Genomic DNA, 13,025 nt, shown 5'->3' with positions numbered 1-13,025 from the left:
TTTATACTGAAAACTTTCTTCACTTGAGTACGGAGGCAGAAATCACTTAGAAAACCCAGAACTGCTGTACAACAAAAGAAAAAGCAAGTCCATTTGGGGTTTTACTACTTGTTTCCCCTGACAACTGTCTTCCCTAGAGGGGGAAAAAAAAAAAAAGAGTATTACTATTGGCTCCTATGCACCTTGCTTGATAGTTCAAACACATTTGGAAGCTGCTGTTTCTAACCCTGTATTAATCCAGATCTTTGGAAAAATCAACTGAAGGCCAATTTAATCATCCAACAAAAATAAGCAAGTGTGTATGGGGAGAGCAGGGTTGAAGGAAGTAGAGAGAACTGGGTCAGTAGGTGGCAGATGGTAACTGGTTTAAACTTGAAAGGAGTTCAAATGCGTGGAGCAGGGTTTGTGAATACTCTTCAAGTGGAATAGAAGCAAAGAAAGAAAAATGCAAAATGTGTGGAACAGCGGTCTTTATTTAGAAGAGTGTGCTATTGAGTAAAACAGCAATCATCAACAGTCATCACCTATTTTATTTCTTCTGGAACATACAGAATTAACAATATTGCGAGTACAACACTATCCTTCGAGAACATTACACTGGTGACAACAAATTTTATTTCCTCATTTACTCTGCAAAATATTCCTTTGATGTAGGTTATAGCTCAGGTTACAGATTAGGAAACTGAGGCTCGGGTGAAATGATTTGTTAACAGTCTGTTTGGTAAGCTATGGTTCAAATATAAATCTTATGACTCTAAAGACCAGCATTTTCCATGTCACTGTGTGAAACTGTGGCCATAACAGTGGTTACTCTTAGTATCTGCACAATAGGTAAAAGAGAAATGCAGCTGGTCCTTGAACAGCATGGGTTTGAACTGTGCAGGTACGCTCTCTTTCAATAGATATATTGGAAATTTTTTTGGAGATCTGCAACATTTTGAAAAAAAAAAGATGAACCAATGTAAGCTAGAAATACCAAAAAATTTAAGAAAAAGTTAGGTATTATTGCAAGACTACAGTATATAATACACATAAAATATGTGTTAATAAAGTGTTTATGTTGTCAGTAAGGCTTCTGATAAACAGTAGGCTATTAGGAGTTAAGTTTGGGGGTAGTCAAAAGTTACAGATTTTCAACTGTGCCAGGGATCAGTCCCCTTAACCCCCATGTTGTTCAAGGGTCAACTGTATATCCTTTGGGTGTGTATGTATATGTGTATGTCTGTGTGTGTGTATTTACATATGTATATATATACACATATATGTGTGTGTGTATATATATGTATATGTGTATATATATATAAAACGAAGAAACAAAACAACTACTGCTGCTTTCTCTCAAGTTACACTATTGCGAAAGACTTAAAAGCTAAGTAAATAGCATTCTGTGGTCACCAGACTAGGTTTAAATTGTAACTTTCCAAGAAATATTGTTCACCCTTAACAGAAACTCATGGGAGTACTTAAAGAAATGAAAGTATTATTTATCCATTTCTTATTTACTGAAATTACTATGAAAATAGTAAATCAGCACAAATTCAGTATTAATACAAACTCTATGCACATATTTTTAACACATATGTCAAAGTAACAATAACATTCATGGTCAGGTTATATCCATTTCAATTAGGATAAACACTTAGACTTCTTTCTGAATTTTTGTCTGTATCATAAAATAAAACCAAAGGATCAAATTTTTAGTCACCATTAAAAAATTAAAAAGGCCAAATATTTTCTATTATGACCTAGGTAATAAAACAAGGGCTCTCTGTAATGACCACCTAAAATACGCCTGGGTGGCCTATAATGTTAACTTCCCAAACCTGCTTAGTTGCCAACAGAACAGTTTCCAAATTGCACATCATACTTTGTCACGAGTAAGGAAGACTTAGAAACCGCAGTCATTGCTTCCTCCTTACAAATTCAGTCTCTGTTACCAATTCGTGTCACCAACATCTGAGCACTTAAACACAAAAGAATATACAGGCTCATATTTTCAGGGTCTACGGATGATCACAGTATTCATGCCTCAAGATGCTGGTTCTATGAAACTTGTTTCCTCCCTCAACCTCAACCCCTCTTCTTCTTTGAACTAATTCACAGTTATAACCCAGATATACACAATATCCAGATTTGTTTTTGAGAAAAAAAAAATCTCCAAAAATCAGAAACTTACTCCAATCCTACATACTGTTCTTAGTACAAGAACTATACCCCAATTAAATTTAAAAAAGAATTCACCATCCCAAATTCAGTCTCGTTTAGAACCTCCGCTAGCCAGGTAAGCTATTTAATTTTAAATACTCCTAGGAAATAGAATTGACAGGGATGGGGTCACCTTTGAGAAATTTATGGAAATCTATGAGATGATGCCCTTCAAAAAATGTATTTTACTCCATGTAATTCAAACATACGATGAATTAAGGATCAATTTTGGAAAGGTGTTAACAAAACTTTTAAATCCATTCATCTCTGAAACTGTTGCATTTCACACAGGTAATTTATTACTTTCCCCACAGGCCTATTTTCTTTCTTGTTTCAGATGAATAGTAAAGAGACTTATTATAGTAAACATTCAGCTAACACATTAAATCAATCTTGCCATTATTCAGGTAAGAAACAAAACAACATTCTATATGTTTTACATAAAAACAAAGAAACTTATGTAGTCAACAAGATACAGTTTGAGTACTTTCATGAACACTTAGCCCACACTTTGGAACCTACAAATTTCTTTTTTTTTTTTTTTTAATGTTTATTTACTTTTTTGAGACAGAGAGAGACAGAGCATGAATAGGGGAGGGTCAGAGAGAGAGAGGGAGACACAGAATCTGAAACAGGCTCCAGGCTCTGAGCTGTCAGCACAGAGCCCGACGTGGGGCTCGAACTCACGAACCGTGAGATCATGACCTGAGCCGAAGTCGGACGCTTAACCGACTGAGCCACCCAGGTGCCCCAGAACCTACAAATTTCTAACACACATGCCATCGTGTCACCTTCACGCAGATAACTGTTGCACAGTAAGTTCAAGTGACTTGCGTCACATAACATGGGATGAGTTTTTATCCTTTTCTTAATTATTTCTAGAGCTCCAGGATATACCCTGGAGGAGTTATTTCAATGACATTTTGATTGATAACTATATATATATATATATATATATATGATATATATATATGATAACTATATATATATATATATATATATATATATATCTGCTATATATATATATGGCAGAAAGCTGAGTGCTTTACCCATCACAACTTTATAAAAGACATGGTCCCTTCCCCTTAGAAGTTTACAGTCTTTCAGAAGAGATGAATAAAATAAATGCAGTGTGAATGGTACTCATCAACTAAGGGAGAGTGTTAGAGGGCACTTCGGTGTGATTACTCAAATCACAGAATGGGGAGCGTTCTGGTAAAAGAAAATGAGCGGTGATCACAAGACACTGATGATGAAGACTGAGAAACCAGTGTGGCCGTCTAAGAAATGTGCACTTTAACGTCTTTAAGGATGAGGCAAATGGAATATGATGCTGAGAAGTAGGAGCCAGATACAAATAGGACTTGGCCTTTTTCTTATAGGCAAAGGTCTTTGTTTAGAGTTATGATACTTCAGAAAGATTTACCATCCTATAGTATATACAATGTGAATAATAAAACTTAATGGCAAAAAAAAAAAAAAAAAAGACCAGTTAGAAAGCTACTGCAGTAACAATCATGAAGTACTAATACTTGAATTTGGAAGATGACAGTGGAAAGAGAAAAAAATAAACCCAAACCCATAATTCTTCCTGTTCTAATGAAAATGATTACTGAAATAGTCATATATATCATGTGCTGATATATGAAGGCATAAAATAAAACCAAATACTTGTAAACACACTTGCATGAAAACTTTGGTTAAATGATTGCATAAAGTTACCTATTCTACAAAGGAAAAAATATTTATAATATCTGCTTTCAATATATTCTAAGGTAGCATATACAATTTCTTAATATAAGGCTTTGATTACATTTTTGTATTATTTTAAAAACATTTATTGTAGGTGGCCTAAAAATAAAACTTTCAACAACTACAATTAGAAAATATCTATATACAACGAAAGACAATCTATACTAGATAGAAATCACTTCTTAAAAACTATCAAGGTCTATTTGGTTCATACTAATTTTAAGATACCAAACTACGATGTATGTCTCTATATTTCACAAGAACAAAAAAAGTATCTTATAAATATCCTTCTCTGATAACATTATTTTTATGATCCAAATGAAAAAATATACATGTAAATACCCAAAAGATAAATTACCTGACCATAATTATAAACCCTACTTTTTGAAACCACATAGTTACAATGCTACCTTTCGTAGGTACATACGTATCAGTCTGAGAAATAAACTACTTTTAACTAATTCAAACTATCAAAATGTATTATTATATATACAACTGAAGATCTTTGTTTCCTCATGCTTTAAATATTCCCTATCCCTAGAAAATTCCTAAGGCACATTTTCAGGATTGGAAAAAAGTGTATCTTCTCCACGCATTCAAGAAATATTTACTCAATAAATACTTATGAGCTCCTTCTAGATGCTCATTAAAAAACAATAATTTTCAAAGGTATAATTGATACACAAAAAGCTGTACAACTTGATGAGATTGGAGGTAAACACAGACTCATGAAATCTCTGCCACAGTCAATGCCATAAATACATCCAACACCTTGAAAAGTTTCCTCCTGCCCTCTTTATTTTTTGTATGGTAAGAACACTTAACATAAGATCTACCTCTTTGCAATTTTTTAAATATAAAATACAGTATTGTTAACCATAGGTAGTATGCTGTACAGGTCTTTAGGATTTATACCTCTTGTGTAATTTAAAGTTTGTACTTTTGACCAAAACCTCAGTTTCCTCCTCCCAATTCCTGGTAAACACCATTCTATTCCCTGCTTCTATGAGTCTGACTATTTTGGGTTCCTCATATAAGTGAGGTCATGTTCTTCTGTCTAGCTTATTTCACCTAGGATAATGTCCTATAAGTTCATCATGTTGTCACAAATGACAGGATTTCCTTCTTTTTTAAGGTTGAATAATTCCATTATATGGAAATACCACATTTTCTTTATCCGTGTCTTGGCTATTGTCAATAGTGCTGCAATGAGCCCCAAGAGTGCAGATAGCTCTTCAAGATCCTAATTTCAATTTGTTTTGTTATATACCCAGAAGCAGGACTACTGGATCATATGGTTCCATAATCATTGTGTTCAATAGTGGCTATACCAACTGATGCCCAGCACTACTCTAGGTCCTTTCAGATATATTAGGGATGAACAACACAACATAAAAAGATTCCTGCCCTCAGGGAGCTTTCACTATAGAAGAGGAAAATAATCAATAACCAATAATTTTTTAAAACTTAATTTCATGGTAGTCTTAAAGGTGGTTAAGTGTTGTGGAAAAAGAAAAGAAGTAAAAAAGGAAAGAGGGGAGGCTTCCACCTTGAGTGGTTACCAGGCTAGGCCTCATCAAGAAGATGCCACAGCCTTATCAGCTAATACAAGAACTTTAATTTTACTACTACTAAGATGAAAGCTTAAAAGCAGAGGAATGATTTTCTTTTTCAAAAAGTGGCCAGGGGACCCTGGGTGGCTCAGTCAGTTAAGTGTCTGACTCTTGGTTTGGGCTCGGGTCATGATCTCACAGTTGGGGAGTTCAAGCCCTGCACAGGGCTTTGTGCTGACAGTAAGGAGCCTGCTTGGGATTCTGTCCCTCCCCTACTCATGTTCTCTCTCTCTCAAAATAAATAAATACTTTTTCTAAAAAAAGTAGCCAATAATATATAATGTTAGAACTGGGTGTTGGGGCACCTGGATGGCTCAGTTGGCGACTGATATCAGCTCAAGTCATGATCTCACAGTTCGAACCCCACATCAGGCTCTGTGCTGACAGCTCGGAGCCTGGAGCCTGCTTCAGATTCTGTGTCTTCCCTCTCTCTACTCCTCCCCTGCGCACGCTCTGTGTCTCTCTGTCTCTCAATAGTAAATAAATGTTAAAAAAAAAATTTTTTTTTAAAGAACTGGGTGTCAAAAAAAGTAGATTTCGTTAAAAAGGAAGAAGTAGTACTATATATTAAAAAGGAAAAAAAAAAAGTGAGTAGGACTATAAAACAACTACCACAGATCTAGAGCCCAAAGTAACAGCTAACATACAGTTATAGCAAGTACTAATCCAGGAGCTTTATCCCCCATGACAACACCACGTGTTACCATGTTCAAAGGTCAATACTACCTTATCCACATTCTGAATTACATTCTGAATTCTGAACACTAAAAAAGCTTAAAACAAGCCAAACTGGTGGTAAAATCTGATCTAAGTTCATATAAGATAGCATATAGATCTTGATTTATCCTACTTGGCAAATATATACATGAAGAAACATTACCCCCAAAATCTAGGTAACCTTTAAATATCCTAATTAATGAAAAGTCATAGATACATCTATACGTATACATATAACCATTTTTTCTTAACTGCCCTATTTTATGCAGGAGATAGAGGAGTTACATCATTCAGTTTATCACAACCAGCCATGCTTTTACAAAATGGACAAAAAGAGGGGCACCTGGGTAGCTCAGTCGGTTGAGCATCCAACTTTGGCTCAGGTCATGATCTCATGGCTGGTGAGTTCGAGCCTCACGTAGGGCTCTGTGCTGACAGCTCGGAGCCTGGAGCCTGTTTCCGATTCTGTGTCTCCCTCTCTCTCTGCCCCTAACCCACTCGCATTCTGTCTCTGTCTCTCTCAAAAATAGATAAACATTAAAAAAAAATTAAAAAAAGGAAAAACAGGAACATACAAAAGAATAAAATTCTATTCAGCATATAACCTAGAGTAAGGTGGAAAATATGAGTCTGCTATTACAGATTTTGAATTGTACAGTATAAAGGTAGTGTATTTTTCATACATGTGCCCCAACCATTGACTAATTGCTTTATCTGATGTTCAACAAACGGAAACGTTACTTATTTCAACACCGAAGGAAAACCAGGCTGTTTGAGACCCACTAAAAAGATGGTATATTAGCTTTCAACATGGCATCTTTCTACCGGATTTTAAAGGATACTTTTAATTAGATATGAATTTGGCAAACACATGGTCTTTAAAAAACCCAAGATATAACTATAGCTATGATGTCCAATATGGTAGACATGTGGCTACTGAGTATTTGAAAAGTGACTAGTTTGCCTTTTTAAAACTTTTTTATTTTTATTTCATTTTTTTAAATGTTTATTTATTGGAATGCCTGGGTGGCTCAGTGGGTTATGCGTCCAACTTTGGTTCAGGTCATGATCTTATGGTTCATGAGTTCAGGCCCCGTGTCGGGCTCTGCTGACAGCTTAGAGCTGGAGCCTACTTCGGATTCTGTGTCTCCCTCTCTTTCTCTGACCCTCCCCTGCTCGCACATTGCTTCTCTCTCTTTCAAAAATAAATAAAGATTAAATTATTTATTTATTTATTTATTTACTTATTTATATGCTTGTAGCCAGAATTACTATCAAATTCCACTCACTGAGCCAGAGATCCTTGCGCTGTTAACAAAAGATTTCCCCCTCCTACAGCACACTACACCTGTAAGTTCATCTGCCAGCCAGTGGCCTCAACTCCAAGCTCTAACAATATGCAGGAAAAGTGACTAGTTTGAATTGAGATGTGCTATAAATGAAAATATACACTGAATTTCAAAAACTTACTGTGAGAAAATGAATGTAAAATATCTCAGAATTTTATATTAATTATGCAATGAAATGATAGTATTTTACTGATGGGGGTTAAACAAAATATTTCATTGATTGATTAGTTCCTTTTTCCTCTTGTAATGTGCCTAGAGAAAAATTTCAAATTACATGTGTAGCTTACACTATACTTTTTTTTTAAATATATTTTTAATGTTTTTATTTATTTTTGAAGGAGAAAAAGACAGAGCATGAGCAGGGGAGGAGCAGAGAGCAAGGAAGACACAGAATTCGAAGCAGGCTCCAGGCTCTAAGCTGTCAGCACAGAGTCAGATGTGGGGCTCAGACTCACGAACTGTGACATCATGACCTGAGCCGAAGTCGGACACTTAACCGAATGAGCCACCCGGGCGCCCTTCTTCTATGTGAACTTCTACTCAATGAACAGCACTGTTCTATAGTAAGACTGAGAAAAAGATGGACATAAAATTTCTCAAGTCCTTATGTTCCAGAATAAATAATTTCACGTTAGATATCCAAAAAGATTAACACAACATGGATAAAGTTAGCAAGATATATTTATCAGAAATGCTAAAGCAAATTATTTTGTAACTCAAGGGTATATTATTTTAGATATTCAAGAGGTATCCAAAAATGCAGGAATAAAATAAAAGCCCTATGTATGAAATGTCTAACTTATTTTAAAATCAACGTTCAGTACTTCTACACTAGTAAGTATATATAAGGGTTCTGTGTCTTATTTTCCTTCCCTAGGGTTAGGACAGACCTCAGTTTCAGTGACTAAATATATACCATAATGGCATCAGAAAACGGGCAATTTATTTTTAATGGACAGAAAAATTTCATACCTCCTAAAAAACAACTTTAGATTTTACTTAAAGTTGGAAAAAATTAAGTCCATTTCATAGTAAGATCTATCATTAAGAAAAGATACACTGATAGGCATTTCCCAAATATCCTTAAAAGCACTCCAAGTATATATTATACTAAAGTTAAACATTTCCATATTCCACAATTCCCCGGTTCCAGTCCTGTGCATATACGCATCAGAAATGAATGTTTGTTTCTACCAAAAGACATAAACAAATTCACAGTAACCTTTCTTATACCCCACCAATTGGAAAGATATTCAAAATCTTCAAAATCAAAGATATTCCATGTACAATGGAAAAGATAATGGTAGTCTAATCATACATACAATGGAATACAGACAATTTGAAAAGGGAGAGACAAATAATACACATATGGAGGACTCTCGCAGACATAAGGTTGATCAAAACACTCAGACACAAAACAGCTCATATTACATGATTCCAACTGTATAAAGTTCAAAAACAGGCAAAATTAACACAGAGTAAAAAACACCAAAGATTGGTTTCTGTTGAGTGGAAGCAGTACTGACTAAGAAAGACAGCCTTTTGAGGTTGGGTGTTAGCTACGCAGGGTTTGCTTATGTAGAAGAAAAGAAAAATCACTGAACGGGCAAGAAAGAGTCTATTTCACTAGGTGAAATTATACCTTGATAAAATGTTTATTTAGGTAACTTTTAAAAAAAAATGGTTTATATCTGTTAGTTTTAAAGAGTTTTAAAGTCCATTTGAATGTTTGTATCTCTAAATATTTAATTTTAACAGTTAATTCTTATCTTCAATTTAAAAAGATAACTTTCCATGCTCCTGGATCAGAGAAACAAATATTGTTAAAATGTCTACTACCCCAAGCAATCCACACATTTAAGGCAATCCCTATCAAAATACCAATGGCATTCTTCACAGAACTAGAACAAAAAAATCCTAAAATTTATATGGAACCACAAAAGACCCCGAATAGCCAAAGCAATTTTGAAAAAGAAAAGTGGGGCACCTGGTTGGGTCAGCTGGCTGGGTGCCTAACTCTTATTTTTGGCTCAGGTCATGATCTGAATCCAAGCCTCGAGCAGAGCTCTGCACTGACAGCACAGAGCATGCTTGGGATTCTCTCTCCCTTTCTCACTGCTCTTCCCCCCCCCAAATAAGTAAACTTTTTTTTAAAAGAAAAAAGCAAAGCAAAGCTGCAGGTATCACAATTTCAGACCTCAAGTTATATTACAAAGCTGTAGTAATCAAAACAGTATGGTACTGGCACAAAATAGACACTGTGATCCAGTTATCATGCTACTGGGTATTTACCCCCAAATGCAAAAACACGAATTCAAAGGGATACATGCACCCCTACGTTTACAGCAGCATTATTTACAATTGCCAAATTATGGAAGCAGCCCAAGTGTCCATCGATTGATGAACAGATAAAGAAGGTGTGTGTGTGTGTGTGTGTGTGTGTGTGTGTGTGTGTGTGTATACATAACGGAATATTCACTCATAATAAAGAATGAAATCTTGCCATTTGCAATGACCTGGATGGAAACAGGGAGTAAAATGCTAAATGAAATAAGTCAGTTAGAAAAAGACAAATGCCATATGATTTCACTCATAGGTGGAATTTAGGAAACAAAACAAATGAGCAAGAGGTAAAAAAAAAAAAAAAAAAAAGAGAGAGAGAGAAAGGAACAAGCCAAGAAACGGACACTTAACTACTGAGAACAAACTGACAATTATCAGAAATAGATGAGGGGATGCATGAAATAGGTGATAGGGATTGAGAGGGGCACTTGTCCTCATGAGCATGGGGTTATGTATGGAAGTGTTAAATTACTACATCATACACTTGAAACTAATATAACTGTATGTTAACTACACCGGAATTAAAATTAAATTAAATTTTAAGCTAATAAATAAATAAATAACCAGTAACCCGCCCTCCAAAAAACTAAAAAATAAAAGGATAACTTTGAATTTCAAAAAATCCAGAGTTTCTGATCCTATCATTTCTTTCACTGAGAAAGTATGCATAGTCAAAATTAAAGTTAATATTTGAGGGGTTGTCTACATTTTCTTTAATAGTCCTAATGTGCTTATTTAAATTTCTTATTTGCTTTCACCCTCCCTCTCTTAACTGACAATAAAAAAGAAAAGATGCTGCTTTGCCAATGGTGAATAATCTTGAACAGTTACTACTTTAAAAGTTCAATACAGGGGCGCCTGGGTGGCTCAGTCGGCTCAGGTCATGATCTCGCGGTTTGTGAGTTCGAGCCCCACGTCAGGCTGACAGCTCAGAGCCTGCTTCTGATTCTGTGTCTCCCTCTCTCTCTGCCCCTCCCCCACTCACGCTCTGTCTCTCTCTGTCTCAGAAATAAATAAACATAAAAAAATTTAAAAAAATAAAAATTAAAAAAAATGAAAGTTCAATACACTGTGTGATGGAAACATAAAATACTGTAAATTTATCCAATCCTAGAAATTCATATGGCTTGACAAGTGATTAAGAAAATCTGTAAAACTGATTTTTGTGTCATTGCATATGAATATAAATAATGAATATCCAGTTAATAAAGAAAATACATACTCAAAGAAGTTGACTTATTCACTACCACTTTAACAAACACATTATTTTATTAAATATTTGTATTCCAAGCAAGACAGCTGGCAAGTTTTTTAAGGAAAACACAAAACTTAGGGGAGGTTTAAAGGTGGATACTAAGAAGGAAACTTTGGATAGGGTTGAAGGGGACTGCGTTCACCACTGACTTCAGTCAAATCATTTGGTACATTCATATGGGGTCCTGGGATTGCAAAAGACAAAAACACAAAGCAGGGAAGATTCTTCCTTCCTTCCTAGTAATATATCACCAGTCCTGAGACTCAGGCTCTGCAAGTAGATGAATTCTTATGCTACAATAATAAACCACATGTGATAATGCAGATAGGGAACATAATAGACGGACACAGGCAGAATCAGGTGTCCATGGATCCAGATGAAAGACTGGCAGAAATATAGATGGTAGCTGATCCCTCTACTGGAAGGTAGAGTTGTCATAGGCAGGAAGGACTTTAAGCCTGCCTGATTATTTAAGGTATATTTCATACTGTCTTAGATTAAAAAAGAGCCTTTTATACCTTATTTTCAAATCAAAATATTCATTAAAATAATTATATACTGGAAAGAAAAAAATGTAAATACTTCAGATGTTTAAAATAGGCAAAACTGGTTCCATCTAAACTAGACTTTTTACTCACTTACACAAAACTCAGAATTACTGACACTGAAATATATTCCTCCCCTGGGTTACAGATGTCAAACAACTAGTTAATCGACATCTGAAACTTAAAGAAAAATAAATAACAAAATGCAACATGATGTTCTTTCTTCTATAACTGGAAAGGCTTAACTACATTTAAAAAAATGGGACAATAGACAAAATACAATACCTTCTAGATGTGTTTCTCCTGACTGTTAAAATAACGGGTCCTGAGAACAGAGTTCTGCAATAGCTCACAGTCCAACACTCCCTGAAAATTAAGAAAAATAAATATTACTTCAAGCGCATCGTATCTCAAAGAATTTCAGTGGTATGTTTTACGATGGAATCTTAACTACTGGCTAAAATAAATTATCTCAAAAAATAACAAAAAAAAATGTAAGACAAAAAATATTCTTAATTATACACGCTTTCCTTGGGCATAGTTGTTGACCATACCTGATGAACAATCTGCATTATAAAATTTACCAAAATATCTTTGTGCTACACCTATTCTAAAGGTGAGAAGTTAATGGTGATGAAGAGGAATTCTGATCAAGAATTCTGGGAGAAAAATTACTAGGATTATTTGGTTGTCAACACAGAGTTTGAAACACCTTCTTTTCTCTCTCTCTCTCTCTCTCTCTTTCTCTCTCTCTCTCTCTCTCTGTATATATATATATATATTTTTTTTTTTTTTTTTCTCTAGAGCACTGGTAAGAAAAAAATGTTGAACTGAGAATTAGAAACCCTCTAGATACAGAATGACATCAACATGTGGGAAAGTTTATACCTTCAGGAATAACACACTGGGTGAAAAGTTTTTGAGCAGCAAGAGACATAGCCTACACTTTAACACTGTGGTGGCTGAGGGAACTTCATATTGATCAACAGGCTACTGGACAGCGAAGCCAGCTGGGGATAAGGAAGGTGTGATGCAGACTCCCTGATTCCACTACCGGAACTTTAACTTCCCAAAACAAAGTAGCTGCTTTTGATTATCACTTCATTCCCCAGTGCCTGTCAGTTTCCCCACAACCATACAGACGTACCAAATTTCTTTTGAGTAATGCTTTCTCAACACCCAGCCAAAGTAGGCTCTTTGATCATTATGCTTCCAGATCACTTTCTCTGCATCGTGCTTATTGTTA

The 13,025-nt window shown here is 35.2% G+C and overlaps 1 protein-coding gene and 1 non-coding gene across 4 annotated transcripts in view; both read right to left on the bottom strand.

The window, feature by feature from the left end:
- NRIP1 (nuclear receptor interacting protein 1) overlaps positions 1–13,025 on the bottom strand; it is a 97,464-nt gene that overhangs the window by 66,490 nt on the left and 17,949 nt on the right. For 2 of the 3 annotated variants that reach the window (XM_042998909.1, XM_042998911.1), the window contains exon 2: positions 12,065–12,145. The gene's annotated coding sequence lies outside the window, so the exon portion shown is untranslated. Of the gene's footprint in view, positions 1–12,064; positions 12,292–13,025 lie in introns of those variants that run through there. The other variant, XM_042998910.1, reaches the window with a different exon arrangement.
- On the bottom strand, positions 7,542–7,691 carry LOC122230858. Its single transcript, XR_006207929.1, has one exon. It is a non-coding gene; the product is annotated as a small nucleolar RNA SNORA62/SNORA6 family (small nucleolar RNA).

Source organism: Panthera tigris, chromosome C2 (assembly GCF_018350195.1).
Source record: "Panthera tigris isolate Pti1 chromosome C2, P.tigris_Pti1_mat1.1, whole genome shotgun sequence".
Lineage (NCBI taxonomy): Eukaryota > Metazoa > Chordata > Mammalia > Carnivora > Felidae > Panthera > Panthera tigris.
This window is presented reverse-complemented; position numbering and strand designations above follow the sequence as displayed.